The sequence below is a fragment of the Scyliorhinus torazame genome, chromosome 4, assembly GCF_047496885.1.
Source record: "Scyliorhinus torazame isolate Kashiwa2021f chromosome 4, sScyTor2.1, whole genome shotgun sequence".
Lineage (NCBI taxonomy): Eukaryota > Metazoa > Chordata > Chondrichthyes > Carcharhiniformes > Scyliorhinidae > Scyliorhinus > Scyliorhinus torazame.
Window position 1 is genome coordinate 262795050 of NC_092710.1, and position 16478 is coordinate 262811527.

Here is a 16478-nt window from a genome sequence, read left to right on the forward strand (position 1 = left end):
ATTTGGACCGCACCCAGACCTCGGAACGCCCGACCCAGCCTAGCCCCAGCCTAGCGCCAGCCCCCGGACCGCCTGATCCAGTCGCAGGAGCACCTGACTCAGCCCCTGATGAGACCCGGCCTGGCTCGACCCAGAGAGGCTCAAACAGCGTCCGGACCTGCAGAGGCCCACCCAGCTACCTGACTTACCTGAAGATGGAGGAAAGAAGAATCCACGTGGAGGCCCGATCGGGCCTACTCCAAGGCCTGACCCCAGGAGCCACCAAGGAGGGAGCAGAACATGGGACCCAGCCCAACCTGCCTCAGGAAGCCCCTGCCTGCGACCCAAGACCCCCGAAACAGCGGAGACCCAGTGTGAGTACCCGAATGCGCCGCAAGGTATTGGCTGAAGGTGGGCTGAACAGAACGGCGTGACCCGATGAATCACAAACATGCCCCCCCGGCATCCCCAATACCGCAACTGCCGCCCGAGACCCTGCCAGACCCGACCCCAGAAAAGTAACCAGTGCCCCGCTCCCCGCCAGACGCAATCACCTACCTTCCACAAAATCAGACCTCTCTTATCAAATCCCAGGACCATCCAGCTGCAGCCACCGACCGAGGAAGCGAGGGAAACAGGGCAGTCTACAGGTGAGACGGAAGCAATGCGGCTTCAAGACTCCTCTCTCCCAGCATACACCTGGCAAATGTCCAAGCGATCGAAAACAAGCTGGACGAACTTAACGTCAGACTTTCTCAGAGGCATGGCTCACCCCTGCCTCACCAGACTGTGCCATACAACCTGAAGGCTTCTCAATTCACCGGGCGGACCGCACGGCATCATCAGGCAAAGCGAAGGGTGGAGGGGTTTGCCTCCTCATCAACTCCCCCTGGTCCTTGGATGTGGCGACCCGGCGACCTACTGCTCCCAGACCTGGAATACCTGACCGTGAAGTGCCGCCCATACTATCTTCACGTGAGTTCACTTCAGCCATCATCACAGCGGTCTATATCCCACCCCAGGCAAAAGTGAGGAAGGCACTGAACGAACTGTACAGTTATAAACAACAACAAAACAAAACACCGGCGGCCTTGTTCATCGTGGCCGGGAACATCAACAAGGCCAACTTCGAGTGTACAGCCAAAATTCCACCAGCACATCTCCTGTCCCACCAGGGGTGCCAACACTCTCGACCAATACTACACAAAAATCAAGGGCGCCTACCATTCCATCCCCCGGCCGCACTTTGGAAAATCAGACCACAAGACGGTGCTCCTTCTCCCGGCATACAAGCAGAAACTTAAACGGGAGAATCTGGTTTAGAACGTTGTACAGTTCTGGCCCGAATCAACAGAAGAGCCCCTACGTGACTGCTTGGAGACAGTGGACTGGTCCATATTTAAGAACTCAGTGACCAACCTAAATGAGTATGCCACCACTGTCACTGACTTCATCAGCAAATGTGTGGACGACTGCGTTCCAAAGAAAGCAGTACGTACGTTCCCAACTGGAAACTATGGCTTAATCAGGGAGATTGACTCCCTACTGAAGGCCAGGTCTGAGGAGTTCAAGTCAGGCGACGCTGACCTATACAAGAAATCCAGGTACGACCTCCGCAAAGCCACCCGGGATTCCAAAACAGAATATCAAACCAAGATAAAGTCACAGACTAGCGTTACACACTCTCATCGGTTGTGGCAAGGCCTAAACAACATAACGGGCTACAAAGCAAAGCCGAGCAGTATCTCTGGCAGCAGCGCACTCCTCCCCGATGAACTCAATGCATTCTATGCTCGGTTTGAGCAGGAAACCATCAATCCGCTGTCGGGTGCCCCAGCAGCCCATAACACACCAATCCCCACCGTCACAGCTTCCAAAGTCAGATCGGCCTTCCTGAAAGTGAACCCTTAGAAGGCGACGGGTCCGGTCCTGATCCCTGGTCGTGCACTTAGAGCCTGCGCGGACCATCTGGCAGATGTGTTCGCGGACATCTTTAACCTGTCCCTACTCCGCTCCGAGATCCCCACCTGCCTCAAGAAGACCACCACCATACCGGTACCAAAGAAAAACCAGGCAACGTGCCTCAATGACTACTATCCGGTGGCCCTGACTTCAGTCGTAATGAAGAGCTTCCAGAAGGCCTAGAACAACTGCAATTCGCATATCACCGCAACCAGTCCGCAGCAGACGCCATGTCCTTGGCCCTACTCATCCCTAGATCATCGCGACAACAAGGACTCCTACATCAAACTCCTATTTATTGACTACAGCTCCGCCTTCAACACCATAATCCCAGCCAAACTCATATCAAAGCTCCAAAACCTAGAACTTGGCTCCCCACTCTGCAACTGGATCCTCAATTTTCTGACCAACAGACCGCAATCAGTAAGAATAAACAACAACACCTCCTCCACGATAGTCCTCAATACCGGGGCCCCGCAAGGCTGTGTACTTAGCCCCCTAATATACTCCCTGTACACACACGACTGTGTTGCAAACTTTTGTTCCAACTCAATCTACAAGTTTGCTGATGACCTGACCATAGTGGGTCGGATCTCGCACAACGACGAGTCAGAATACAGGAGGGAGATAGAGAACCTAGTGGAGTGGTGTAGCGACAACAATCTCTCCCTCAATGTCAGCAAAACTAAAGAGATGGTCATTGACTTCAGGAAGCTAAGTACTGTTCACACCCCTGTCTGCATCAACGGGGCCGAGGTGGAGATGGTTGACAGCTTCAAATTCCTAGGTGTGCACATCACCAAAAATCTGTCCTGGTCCACCCAGGTCTACACTACCACCAAGAAAACACAAAAGCACCTATACTTCCTCAGGAAACTAATGAAATTCGGCATGTCCACACTGACTCTTACCAACTTTTACAGATGCACCTTAGAAAGCATCCTATCTGGCTGCATCAAAGCCTGGTATGGCAACTGCCCAGCCCAAGACCGCAATAAACTTCAGAAAATCGCAAACACAGTCCAGTCCATCACACAAACCTACCTCCCATCCATTGACTCCATCTACACCTCCCGCTGTCTTGGGAAAGCAGGCAGCATAATCAAAGACCCCTCCTACCCAGCTTAATTACTCTTCCAACTTCTCCCATTGGTCGGACGATATAAAAGTTTGAGAACACGCACAAACAGATTCAAAAACAGCTTCTTCCCCGCTGTTACCAGACTCCTAAATGACTCTCTTATGGACTGATTAATACTACACCCTGTATGCTTCACCGATGCCGGTGTCTGTATTTACATTGTGCACCTTGTGTTGTGTTGTGAGCGGTCAATATAGCACTCTGGCTTTTATTAATTCGTGCATGGAGTATAAAAGCAAGGAAGTTATATTAAACTTGTTTCAAACATTGGTTCAACCACAACTGGAGCACTCCATCCAGTTCTGGGTGCCACACTTTAGGAATGATGTGAGGGCATTAAAGAGAGTGCAGATATGGAGCTGGATTCTCCGTCCCGCCGCGCCACATCCCTGTTTCACCCCACTGACGGGATGCCCTGTTACGCCGGTTGGTCAATGGGTTTCCCATTGTGGGGCAGCCCCACGTTGTCGGGAAACCCCCGGGCCGCCGGCAAAAAGGAGCACCCAGCCGGTGGAGAATCCAGCCCATGATTCGTGAGAGTAGTCTAAGGGATGAGGTCTTCAGTTATGTTGATTGATTGGAGATATTGGGAGGGTTTTCCTTGGAGAAGGGAAGGATGGGGAGGGATTTGATTGTGGTATTCAGAATCATGAGGGGTTTGGACAGAGTGGATAGGGAGAAACTTTTCCCATCGATGGAAGGATCAAGAACAAGAGGGCACATATTTAAGTAGTTTGGCAAAGAAAGTGATGCCAACATGTTACGTTCTGGAATGCATTGCCTGACAGTACAGTGGAAGGAGGTTCAGTCCAGGCATTCAAGAGGGAATTAGGTAGATATCTGAAAAGGAAAAATGGGCTATAGGGAGAAGATAACAAGGTAAACTAATCATAAGGAGGGCTGGCGCAGTCATGATGGGCTGAATGGCTTTCAATGCTGTAATAATTCTTTGATCAATTGAGCCGGGCTGCTGGCCCACTTCCTGACTCAGTCTTTCCGGAACAATGGATAATCACAAAGAGCCTCACTCCTACATGAAAAGCAGAATGTGTAAACACTTTAAACTCAAGGCAGTGGGATAAAGTCTTGGAAAGCAAAAATTCACAACAAAAATGTCAAAATCAAATAAAAAGTCACTTCTGTGGAAAACCAAGATATTGTCAGACTCAACTTCAAATTCATTCGATGTCCAAGGAATGACAGAAGGAGGCGTGATGAAAATAATCAGAGATGTCTCCAGTTGGTAATGGAAAAATACATGATGTGAGAAAATACATTAAATGAAGGTATTATGTCCTCTGCCCACCATTAAACGGCTGAGTCATCCACTGGGTGAATTTTTCATGGCAACAAATTATTTCAGTGGGAACACTGGCGGTGTGATTGTATTTATTTCTCAATTAAATTTTAAAAATAATAAATTGGGGGTGTGGTATTGAAGCTGCATTATTTTTATTCTTCCGTGGGGTGTGGGCGTTGCTTGCTGGGCCAGCATTATCCCCCATCTTTAATTGTCCTTGATCTAAATGGCTTACCAGAGTCTACCACATTTCTAGAGTCACATGTAAACCAGACCAGGTAACAGCAGCAGATCTCCTTCCATTAAGGACATTAGCGAAGCAAATGGGTTTTTAAGGCAGTTGGCAATGGTTTCACGATCATCGTTAGACTTTTAATTCCAACAGCGGAATTCTCCATTGGCGGGATCCTCCATTCCGCCGGCGGTTTTCCTGATGGCGTGGGGTGGCCACAATGGGAAACCCCATTGGCCAGCTGCGGGAGTGGAGAATCCATCTACCGGCGGGGGCGCGCCGCACGGGAAAGCGCGGCTGCCGGACCGGAGAATCCCACCCCATATTTTGATTGAGTTCAAATTTCGCCGTCTGCCAAGGCAGGATTTGAACCTGGGTCTCGAGAGCATTACACTGGGTCTCTGGGTTGCTAGTCCACTGAAAACAGAGGTCGCCGCCTCCCGTGCATGTTTGAGCTGCAAGAGTTGAGGGGTACAGGTTACAGGTTCAAATGTGATTTCACCTCTGCCACTGTAATGCCACGGACATCCTCAGAGAGAAGGGAACATCGGAGGAAAGAAGCTGCAGTAATACTGGTACCAGCTGGAACCAGTTCTGAACGAGAAAATAAGACCAGTTCGGAACTGGTGTCCGTTAGAAATTACAGGTTAATATTGGTGATGGTAAGCCAGATGGTGGTGACAGTAATAATGGCAGCCCATTAGGAAATGTCAGTAATGCTGGCGTTGTAGCTACTACTGGTATGAATTGGTTATTTTTCCAGTTCATCCGCTGCTCTTTACATTGCATTTATCTTTATTGGTTATGTGCATGCATTTGTCATATTTATTGCTGGTGCAGTCTTGAGCATCAATTGATGTCACTAACTCCTCCTTCCAATGTATATTTTTGTGGATTAGGAATGCTCAAGATTAGTAAGTATGATTCTGCAGATTTGGAGGTCATAGAAAACACTCAGAATAAAAATATGCGCAAAAACTGCAAATGGTGTTGTGAAAAATGCCAAACACACAAAATTAACATTCCTCAAAAGAAACTCAGAATGAAGGTTTCAGTAAAGGGTCAAGAACATTATTCCTGGAAAAAAAGGGCGGGAAAGAGGCTGCCACCGTACACCGGGCCACGGCGGCCAGCAGCTTCCCACCTCGTGTGCTCTCTGCGTCTGAGTGTCTGTCCCCCCAGGAGAAGGTGGCTCACAGCCACCGTGAGAGAGCGAAGACTGGAGGGCGACCCCTGGACCTGCTGCCCTCACCGCAGCGGACAGGCAGGCACAGGATGGTAGGCCCGGAGAGAGGGCAGTCACCGAAGTGGAGGTTGGCATCGGGCGACCAAATGAGGCCCAGCTGCATTGCGGTTTCCCATGGCTTGCATAGAACGGACTCCACCCCTCCCACGCTACACCCTCAGCACCCCCTCACCACCCCTATCCCTGCACACCACACCCACACCACTTCCTCACCACTCTACCCCTGCACACTACCGCCACCCCACCCCCTCACCACCCCTACCCCTGCACACCACTCCCACACACCCCACACTGCACCCTCAGCATCCGCTCATCACCCCCACACCGCCCCACACTACACCCTCAGCACCCCCTCACCACCCCTAGCCCTGCACCCCACCCCAACCCTCACCACCCTACCCCTGCACATCACCCCCTCACCATCCCTCACCACCCCCTCACCACCCCCACACCATCCCTTCACCAGCCCCAGCCTCACACCACCCACTCACCAGCCCCAGCCCCACATCACCCCTTCACCATCCCCTCACCATCCCTCACCACCCCATCCCACCCCCTCACCACCCTACACCACCCCCACACCACCCATCGCCCCTTCATCATCCCTCACCACCCCCACATCACCCCTATCCCTGCACACCACCCCCACACCACCCCTTCACCACCCCCAGCCCCATACCACCCACTCACCACCCCCAGCCCCACACCACCCCTTCTCCATCCCCTCACCATCCCTCACCACCCCCACACCATCCCTTCACCATCCCTCACCACCCCCACACCACCCATACTCCTGCACACCAACCCCCACACCACCCCCTCACCAGCCCCACACCACCCACTCAGCCCCCCCAGCCCCACACCACCCCTTCACCGTCCCCTCACCACCCCACACCACCCTCACACCACCCCCTCACCATCCCTCACCACCCCCACTCCACACCCCACACCACCCCTTCACCACCCCACACCAACCTCGTACCATCCCTCACCACCCCCATCCCCCCCTCACCACCTCCACACCACCCCCTCACCATCCCCTCACCACCCTACACCGCCCCCACACCACCCCTCACTAACACCCACCACCTCAACTCGCGATCTAATCATGCATCATGTCTTGTGTCTTGCAGGAACATCTGGTGACGAGGCAAGCCCATCTGGTGTCCTTTGCCCCCGACCCCAACATCAAGCAGATTCCAGCATTGAGGAGGTGACGGATAGCGAAGAAAGACCGGAAACATCAGCTCGAGACACTCCGCAGCACCAGTCTGGGAACGATCCTGACTTCCCATCACAGCTGTCTCCAACACCCTCCACCATCTCAGAGAAAATCATCTTGGTTCGGCATGTCAGTGAAGAAACTCCTGGGGCATTATCTGATGCGCACCACACGTGTGTGTGATGATATGTGAACTACCATCTATGCATACAATATAATATGTAAACAATTAGTGCCTGGATGTATAGATTAGTATTCTAGCATCTGACCACAGGTGGCGTGATGGCAGGAGAACGTTACTGGAAGACGGCCACACGGTGAGACAGGACGCAGTCTAGCATCCGACAACAGGTGGCGTGGTGACAGGAGAATGTCACTGGAAGGCCTCACCATGATGAGACAGGATGTATTCTAGCATACAACCACAGGTGGCGTGGTGACAGGAGAACATCACTGGAAGACACCCACATGTGATACACAACCTGGACAGCAGGCACAGACTGCAGTCACAGATCGAGCAGCTCCTAAGTCAACAATAACTAATAATAGTTAATCATAGTTGTTTGTCTTTAGCCATCATATCTACCTGTAATCTTAGTGGACATCATAAAAAAACCTTTATTGTTTTAGTTCATTAATAAACAGTTTTGTTCATTTATAAAGCCGCATGTTTTCTGATCACTCCAACTACAAAGACATCGCCATCCGTGCATACAAAGAACATTACATGGTACTACGGAGTGAATGTCAAATGGTCCAGTTAGGAAAAACTAGATACGGCAAGAAAAATCAAAAAGGACAATCAGAAGCTCGATAAGAAAGAAATCGGCTGCGAAGCTCGAGACTGATGTGTTAAGTAAGTTGGTTCAACATTGACTGTAACTGGATGCAATGAAACTAGAAACAGGCTTCTGACACAGGAGATGGTCCAACACTGTTTTATTGAACTTGCTGATTGCTGTACATAGTCTGCTGTGAGTTGACACTCTATCAATCTAACTGATAACCTCCTACTGGCTTGACCAGACTAACTCTCTACCTCATGGTGATAGTGCTCACTGGCTTGTGCACTCCTACTATCTCAGTAGCTGTGTCCTGTAGAGAGAGAGGGAGAGTCTTAATGCCCTGTGTGCTTTATAGTGGTGGTGTCTGGTGATTGGTTGTCCTGTGTCGTGTGTGTTCATTGGTTATCCTGTGTGTCAATCACTGCCTGTCTGCATCTCATTATATACATGAGTGGATATTATGACATTTCCCCTTTTTGAAGTAAATTTTGGCACGTGGCGCTATATATACAGGCATGATTATATACAAGTGGTAAGTGAATGAACATATGTACATGGGAAGGTGTCTATCGTGCAGATACAGAGCAAACTGAACAAAATTTACAAGATTTAAGTCTATAGATTCAGTCTTTGAGGCGGGCGACGAATTCTTGTTGATCACCTCAGAGGTAGAGGGGGGGGGAATGCCGGCACTTGGACAGGCGGGATCGCTGCCATGTCGGTGGCCTCTTGTTGCGAGATGTCCGGAGGAGGCATGATGACATGCAGAGAAGTGCGGCCAGGCGGTGGGCAGGGAACCTTTTGTAGCGTCCTCCTGTTGCACCGTAGAATGGAGCCATCAGCCATTTGGACAACAAAGAACCTGGGGGAAGCCTGCCTGACAACAATAGCTGGGACTGACCAACCTCCCTCAGGCAACTGGAAGTGAACAACATCGTCTGGAGCCAGCGCAGGTAGATCCTTGGCATGAGCATCATACGTGATCTTCTGCTGGTCCCTGGATCGCTGCACTTTCTGCAGCACCGAGAGGCGGTCAAGGTCTGGAACATGGATGGCTGGAACAGTCATCCTCAGGTTGCGGTTCATGAGCAGCTGCGCCGGAGACAAACCAGTCGACAGAGGGGTTGCCCTGTATGCCAACAGCGCAAGGTTGAAGTCCGAGGCTGAGTCTGCAGCCTTGCACAGCAACCTCTTGAAAATATGGACCCCTTTTTCGGCCTTCCCGTTTGATTGCGGGTAATGGGGACTGGACGTGATGTGACTGAAGTGGTAGGATCGTGCAAAGTCAGACCACTCTTGGCTGTAGAAACATGGGCCGTTGTCACTCATTACTGTGAGTGGTATCCCGTGCCTGGCAAACGTCTCTTTGCAGGCTTTACTTACTGACTTGGACGTGAGGTCTGACAGATTCACCACTTCCGGGTAGCTGGAGAAGTAGTCAACCAAGAGCATGTAATCACGCCCATTCGTGTGAAAGAGGTCTATCCCCACCTTGGACCATGGAGAAGTCACGATCTTGTGCTGTTGCAGTGTCTCCTTGGGCTGAGCTGGTTGAAACTTCAGGCATGTTGTGCAGTTGAGGACCGTGTTGGCAATGTCCTGGCTGATGCCAGGCCAGTAGACTGCCTGCCGAGCTCTGCATCAACATTTTTCATGGATCTCTCTGAGCACCATGGTTTGCATGCTTTGGGGAATGACGATTCTATCTAGTTTAAGAAGGATCCCCTCGACAACCGTTAACTCGTCCTTAAAGTTGAAGAACTGGGGGCACTGCCCCTTTTGCCAGCCATAGACAAGGTGTTGCATCACGCGCTGCAGTAGAGGATCTTTGGCAGTTTCTTCGCGTATCTGGACAACTCGTTCATCAGTGGCTGGGAGGTTGCTGGCACACAACTGCACCTGTGCCTCGATGTGGCGAATGAAGTCTCCCGGTTCACACGGCATGGTGATGGATCGGGAGAGGGCAACCGCAACGATCAGCTCCTTGCCCGGTGTAGAGACGAGTTCAAAGTCATATCAGCGGAGACGAAGAAAAATTTGCTGCAGCCGAGGTGTCATGTCATTTAAATCCTTCTGGATTATGTGGACTGAAGGCCTGTGGTCTGTTTCCACCGTGAACTTCAGCAGACCGAATACGTAGTCAAGAAACTTGACTATTCCTGTCAGGAGACCCAGGCACTCCTTTTCGATCTGGGCATACCGTTGTTCAGTCGGAGTCGTGGCCCTGGAGGCATATGCCACTGGAGCCCAGGACGAGGAATTGCCTCGCTGGAGGAGCCCCGCCCCAATGCCGTCCTGGCTTGCATCTGTGGATATCTTGGTATCCTTGGTTGGGTCAAAGAACGTCAGTACTGGGGCTGTGGTGAGCTTCGCCTTCATCTCAAGCCACTCCGCTTGATGTGAGGGAAGCCACTGGAACACTGTCAACTTTTTAACGAGATGCCGGAGGGCCGTGGTGTGGGATGCCATGTTGGGAATGAATTTTCCGAGAACATTTACCATCCCGAGGAAGTGGAGAATCGCCTTTTTGTCCTCTGGTGTCTTCATGGCATTGATTGCCAGCACCTTGTCGGCGTCAGGTTGCACACCTTGCTGTGAAATGTGGTCACCTAAAAACTTGATAGCGGGCTGCCCAAACGAGCATTTGGCCCTGTTGATCTGGAGGCCATTTTCATGAATCCTCTGGAAAACCTGTTTGAGGCGAGCAATGTGATCCTCGGGCGCCGTGGACCACATCGACCACATAGACCCCCCCGATGCCCTCCATCATTTGCTCCATTATGCGATTAAATACTTCGGAAGCCGATATGATACCAAAAGGCAAGCGGTTGTAGCAGTACCTGCCGAATGGAGTGTTAGAAGTGCACAGCTTCTGACTGGACTCGTCCAGCTTAATTTGCCAGAAGCCACGGGATGCGTCCAGCTTGGTAAAGAATTTGGCATGAGCCATCTCAGGTCAATTCGTCACGCTTCGGGATTGGGTAATGCTCTCGCATGATGTTGCGATTCAGGTCTTTGGGATCAATGCAAATGCGGAGTTCGCCAGAGGGCTTCTTGACGCAGACCATGGAGCTGACCCAGTCTGTGGGTTCCGTGACCTTTGAGATGATGCCCTGGTCTTGGAGCTCTCGTAGCTACATTTTCAGACGATCCTTGAGAGGAGCCGGCATCCGGCGTGGTGCATGGATGACTGGGGTGGCATTCGGCTTGAGCAATATCTTGTAGCGATATGGGAGTGTGCCCATCCCATCAAACATACTGTGGTATTGTGTGAGAATGTAGTCTATCTCAGCCTGGAGATTGGCATTGGGCGAGGCCGTCGCCGGTGTCGAGGACATGGCATGAACTCGCTGTACCAGATTTAGGAGTTTGCATGCGCGAGCACCGAGCAGGGATGCCTTGTCAGGCCGGATGATCTCGAATCTCAACGTCGCCTTGATTGCCTTGTGAGAGACACCTGGCTGACACGACCCACCGGCAGCTATGGCATTACCATTGTAGTCAAGGAGCTGGCAGGCTGGTGGAAGAATGCGAGGTTGGTGTCAGATGCTGTCGAGGTCCGACTGTGATATGAGGTTTGCAGACGCGCCAGTGTCCAATTTAAATCGGATGCGAGACTGGTTGACAGCACACCACTCGTCGTCAGGATCCACACTGAGGATCGAAAGGCGGTTGGCAGGCACGGTAGAGACCAACTCGCGTGTGGTGATGATGCCCACCCGATATGGAGACTCGAGGCAGTCAGCATTGGGGTCCGTTTGGGCGGTCTGGATCAGAATCCTGCATGCCTTGTTATACGCAGCGGACACGTCTGTGCTGCAGCTGGGATCGCTGGCTGTTGTTCGCTGGAGCGAACCTGCAGAAGGCCCCATAGTGGCCAGGCTTTCTACACTGTAGACATCGCCTACCTTTGGCTGGACATTGCCGCTTTAAATGGGCGGAGCCACAATTCGGACATGTCATGACGCTGACGTCAGCACGTTCTGTGCGCCATCGCGCATGCGCTGTGCGGTCGGCCGATGTTCGCACATGCGCCTCAGTGTCTTCGGCCTCATCATCCACCCGGCCGTTGCGCGCATGTGTGGGGACCTGAGAAAAGCGCGCGAAGCGGCCACTCTCCTCGATGCTCAGGCCTTGCATTTCCGCTATGGCCTGCACCCTTTCTGCCTTGTGGGAGGCCAGTTTTGCAGTTTCTGCCGCCCTGATGCGGGAGTAGCGATTTCTGGCATGGTCATGGACAATGCAAGTCTCGATAGCGACGGAGAGAGTCAACTGTATGATTTTGAGGAGCTGCTCCCGCAGGGAGTCGGACTGGACCCCGAAAACGACCTGATCCTGGATCATGGAATCAGCTGTCGAGTCATAATTACAAGACTGCGCTTGGATGCGGAGATGGGTCAAGAAGGACTGAAAAGGTTCATCCTTACCCTGAAGCCACTGTTGGAAGATGTACCGTTCAAAGCTCTCATTTACCTCAGCGTCGCAGTGGCTGTCGAATTTCAGCAGAACTGTCTTGAACTTTGTCTTGTTTTCGACATCGGCAAACATAAGCGAGTTATAGATGTGGATGGCTTGATCCCCCGCAGTCGACAGGAACAGCGCGATCTTTCTGGCATCCGATGCTGCCTCGAGGTAGGAGGCCTCGATGTACAGGAGGAACTTTTGTTTGAAGACTTTCCAGTTGGCGCCGAGGTTGCCGGAGATCCGGAGTTGCGAAGGAGGCTGGATCCTTTCCATGCTGCTGGATGGCTGCTTGCTGGTCATTGCAGATGCACTCGAGGTAGGTTCGTTAGGATTAATAGCACTCTGGTACCATGATGTGTCAAGTAAGTTTTTTTTAAAAAAAAATATGTTTTATTGAAATTTTTTTCCCAAACAACAATTTCCCCCCTCTTACAAAGCAAACGCAACAATAATAATACAGAAATTTTTAACAATACACAAGTAACAAAACCCCTTTATCTTTGACCTAAACTAAACCCCCCCCCTCCCCCCTCCCCCCCTTCCCCCTGGGTTGCTGCTGCTGGCCATCTGTCTTCCCTCTAACGTTCCCCTAGGTAGTCGAGAAATGGCTGCCACCGCCTGGTGAACCCTTGAGCCGATCCTTTCAGGGCAAACTTTATCTGCTCCAGTTTAATGAACCCCGCCATATCATTTACCCAGGCCTCCAGTCCGGGGGGTTTCGTCTCCTTCCACATGAGTAGGATCCTGCGCCGGGCTACTAGGGACGCAAAGGCCACAACGTCGGCCTCTTTCGCCTCCTGCACTCCCGGCTCTTCCGCAACTCCAAATAGAGCTAACCCCAGCCTGATGTGTTAAGTAAGTTGGTTCAACATTGACTGCAACTGGATGCAGTGAAACTAGAAACAGGCTTCTGACACAGGAGATGGTCCAACACTGTTTTATTGAACTTGCTGATTGCTGTAGTCTGCTGTGAGTTGACACTCTATCAATCTAACTGATAACCTCCTACTAGCTTGACCAGACTAACTCTCTACCTCATGGTGATAGTGCTCACTGGCTTGTGCACTCTTACTATCTCCGTAGCTGTGTCCTGTAGAGAGAGAGGGAGAGTCTTAATGCCCTGTGTGCTTTATAGTGGTGGTGTCCTGTCTGGTGATTGGTTGTTATGTGTCGTGTGTGTTCATTGGTTATCCTGTGTGTCAATCACTGCCTGTCTGCATCTCATTATATACATGATTGGATATTATGACAGAGACAACCAGGTGAAGCGAGATGGAAACACTCAAGACTCCCGGCCCACTCCTCATGACTGGTAACATAGACGCCAGCTGGCGTGCTTTTAAACAACAAGTTACTTTTTACGTGGAGGCCTAGGGTCTCCAGGAGGCCTCAGATCAGAGGGAAATAGCCCTACTGATGACTATAGCAGGTCCCCAGGCAATTAACTTATTTCCACATTCCAGTTTGCCTCGGAGGACGACAAGAAAAGCTACGGATTAAATAATTGAACGCTTTGATGTCTACTGCTAGCTGAAGAAAAATGTAACGTTTGAGCGAATTCTCTTTCGTATGCGGTTACAAAAATTGGGCGAAGCATTCAACTCTTTTGTAACAGACTTGCGCCCTGAAACGCAAACCTGCAATTTTGCTGAGCTGCAGGATTCTTTAATCAAGGACCAAATTCTTTATGGACTTAAAAACGACATGTTACGTGAACGATTGCTGCGCGAACAAGATTTGACTTTATTCGATGCAATACGGATATGCAAGGCCAGTTGCTTTGCAACAACTCACAGAAATTCAAACACAGGGAAGTGGCGCGAAACGAGAAAGCAAAACAACCAACATGGTCAGCATGGGAGCGGTCATTTTAGAAGACCATTGGCACACGCCGTTTTGTGTCCGAGGTGTGGCAGAACTCACAGCCCGCCTAAGTGCCCTGCATAGGGGCTGGTTTAGCACACTGGGCTAAATAGCTGGCTTTTAACGCAGATTAAGGCAGGCCAGCAGCGTGGGTTCAATTCCCATACCAGCCTCCCCGAACAGGCGCCGGAATGTGGCGACTAGGGGATTTTCACAGTAACTTCATTTGAAGCCCACTTGTGACAATAAGCGATTTTCATTTTCATATGGCAAAATGTGTGCCAAATGCTCAAAGCGCAATCATTTTGCCCAGCAATGCCAACACAGGTACTGAGGAGCATCACCTATGTGAATGAAACTAGAAACAATGCTCCTGCATTAAAAATTGCCGGCCGGAGTAGGCAAGATGAGGACACCAGTGCAACAGATGGCGACGAAGATTCATTCTTCTTCGATATCATCAAGGAAGACACGGAACAATTCTACGAGATAGAAGAAATGGGAACCGGCCAGGTAGACAATTGAGCAATTCAGCTAATGATAAATCAAACCAGCGCATTCATCAAAATGGACACTGGGCACCAGAGCAAATTTAATAAACGAGGCAGATCTCAAGAAGATGTGCATTCAGCCACACATTCAGCGGAACAATGAGCACAATCTCACAGACTATCACGGCGCACAAAATAAGACGCTTGGGAAATGCACCCTGCAAGTAGAGGTTAACGAACAGTCATATTTGGTAGAATTCGCGGTTGTTGAGGCGGATAAGAGATCACTCTAGGCGCGACAGCACGTGAGGCCCTACAATTAGTCCAGTGACTATCTGACCAAGACGGCGATTTCTTTGAACTCGACGAATTGCTCAGCGACTATGTAATCGCCGACACAGAAATTCAAAACACAGACACCGACTGCATACAGGTTGCGCACACTGCAGTCATAGATGAAAAGGCACAACAGACACTCGAGAACAAATCCAAAGCTCAGACCGCAGCTCTGCACAGAAAAAAGCACTATCAAGCTGCTGCTGAAAGCATGGTACGCCTAGAAGGCACGGTTGCCCGGGCGCTGGCTGACCTGAACCTGTCCCCGAGGGAGGTGGCCCAGTCACTGAGTGATGTGGCACGGATCCAGATGGAGGTGGCCCAGTCCCTGTGCTCAATGGCCATGAGCATAGAGACCCATGTCGAGATGAGAGCGAACCTCTAGGACTGGCAGTACAAGGTGGCGGGTAAGCTCCAGGAGTTTACTCTGGTCGCATTCCTGGGGACCATTGGGCATCCCGAATAGGAGGAGATGATGGTGCCCGTGTCGGTGACACCCGCAGGGGAGGTGCTGGAACCTCGCAGTGCCTCGGACTGCCCTCCTCCTGCCCCTGGTGCATCTGATGGGCAGCGGGCAGATCAGGGTTGCACCCTGCCACTTGGGACACCCGAAAGACAGTCAGACCATCCAGGCCGCTCCACAGGATGGTCGCCAAATGGGACCAATGTCACAGGGCAGGAATCGCAGCAGGCCACCTCCACTCCTGACGTAGTGCTAGGGACCCACCTAGATGTAGTTTTTGGGCCAGAAAGGTAGACACCAGTTAAGGTGGCTTGGGTGCAGCACGTTGCGCTTCTGCTGCGCAATGTTGTGCAGGATGCAGCAGGCCACCATGATATGTGGGACTCTTCTAGAGCTATACCGGAGGGCCGCTGCAGAGCGGTCCAGGCACCTGAACCACATCTTCAGAATGCCAAAGCACCGATTGATCACGGCCCTAGTGCGGTGAGTTTTGGCGACTCTTTTACCTTTTCTTCTTGTATGTTCCTCGCAGAATTCTTGGAATTTGTCCAGGACTGCCTGGAAGTCGTTCTTGTTTTGCCCCTTTGAGTATTCGAAGGTCTGGAAGATTTCAGCTGCTTCTGGACCCGCGATGATAAGTAGGAGCTTTATTTTTTCTGCATCCGCCACGCCATCTAGGTCGGACGCTACCAGGTAGATCTCGAATCTCTGCCTGAACCAACACCAGTTTTCACTGAGATTGCCTTGATACCTGAGCTGCTGTGGAAGCGGAATCTCAAACATCATCTTGCCTGGCTGCATTTGCTGGTAGTCACTGTTTGCTGAGTTTTAACTATATGGATTGAAACAGTCCACTCCGGGAACCATGTTTTGTTATGCTCTTGTTGTAGCATCCTTGATGTGCACTCTGACAAAGGAAGGTTCAGACTTGGAGATAGCTTTAACACTTTTATTAAACTACCAACAATTCTCCTTCTTGGATTCATCTCTACTG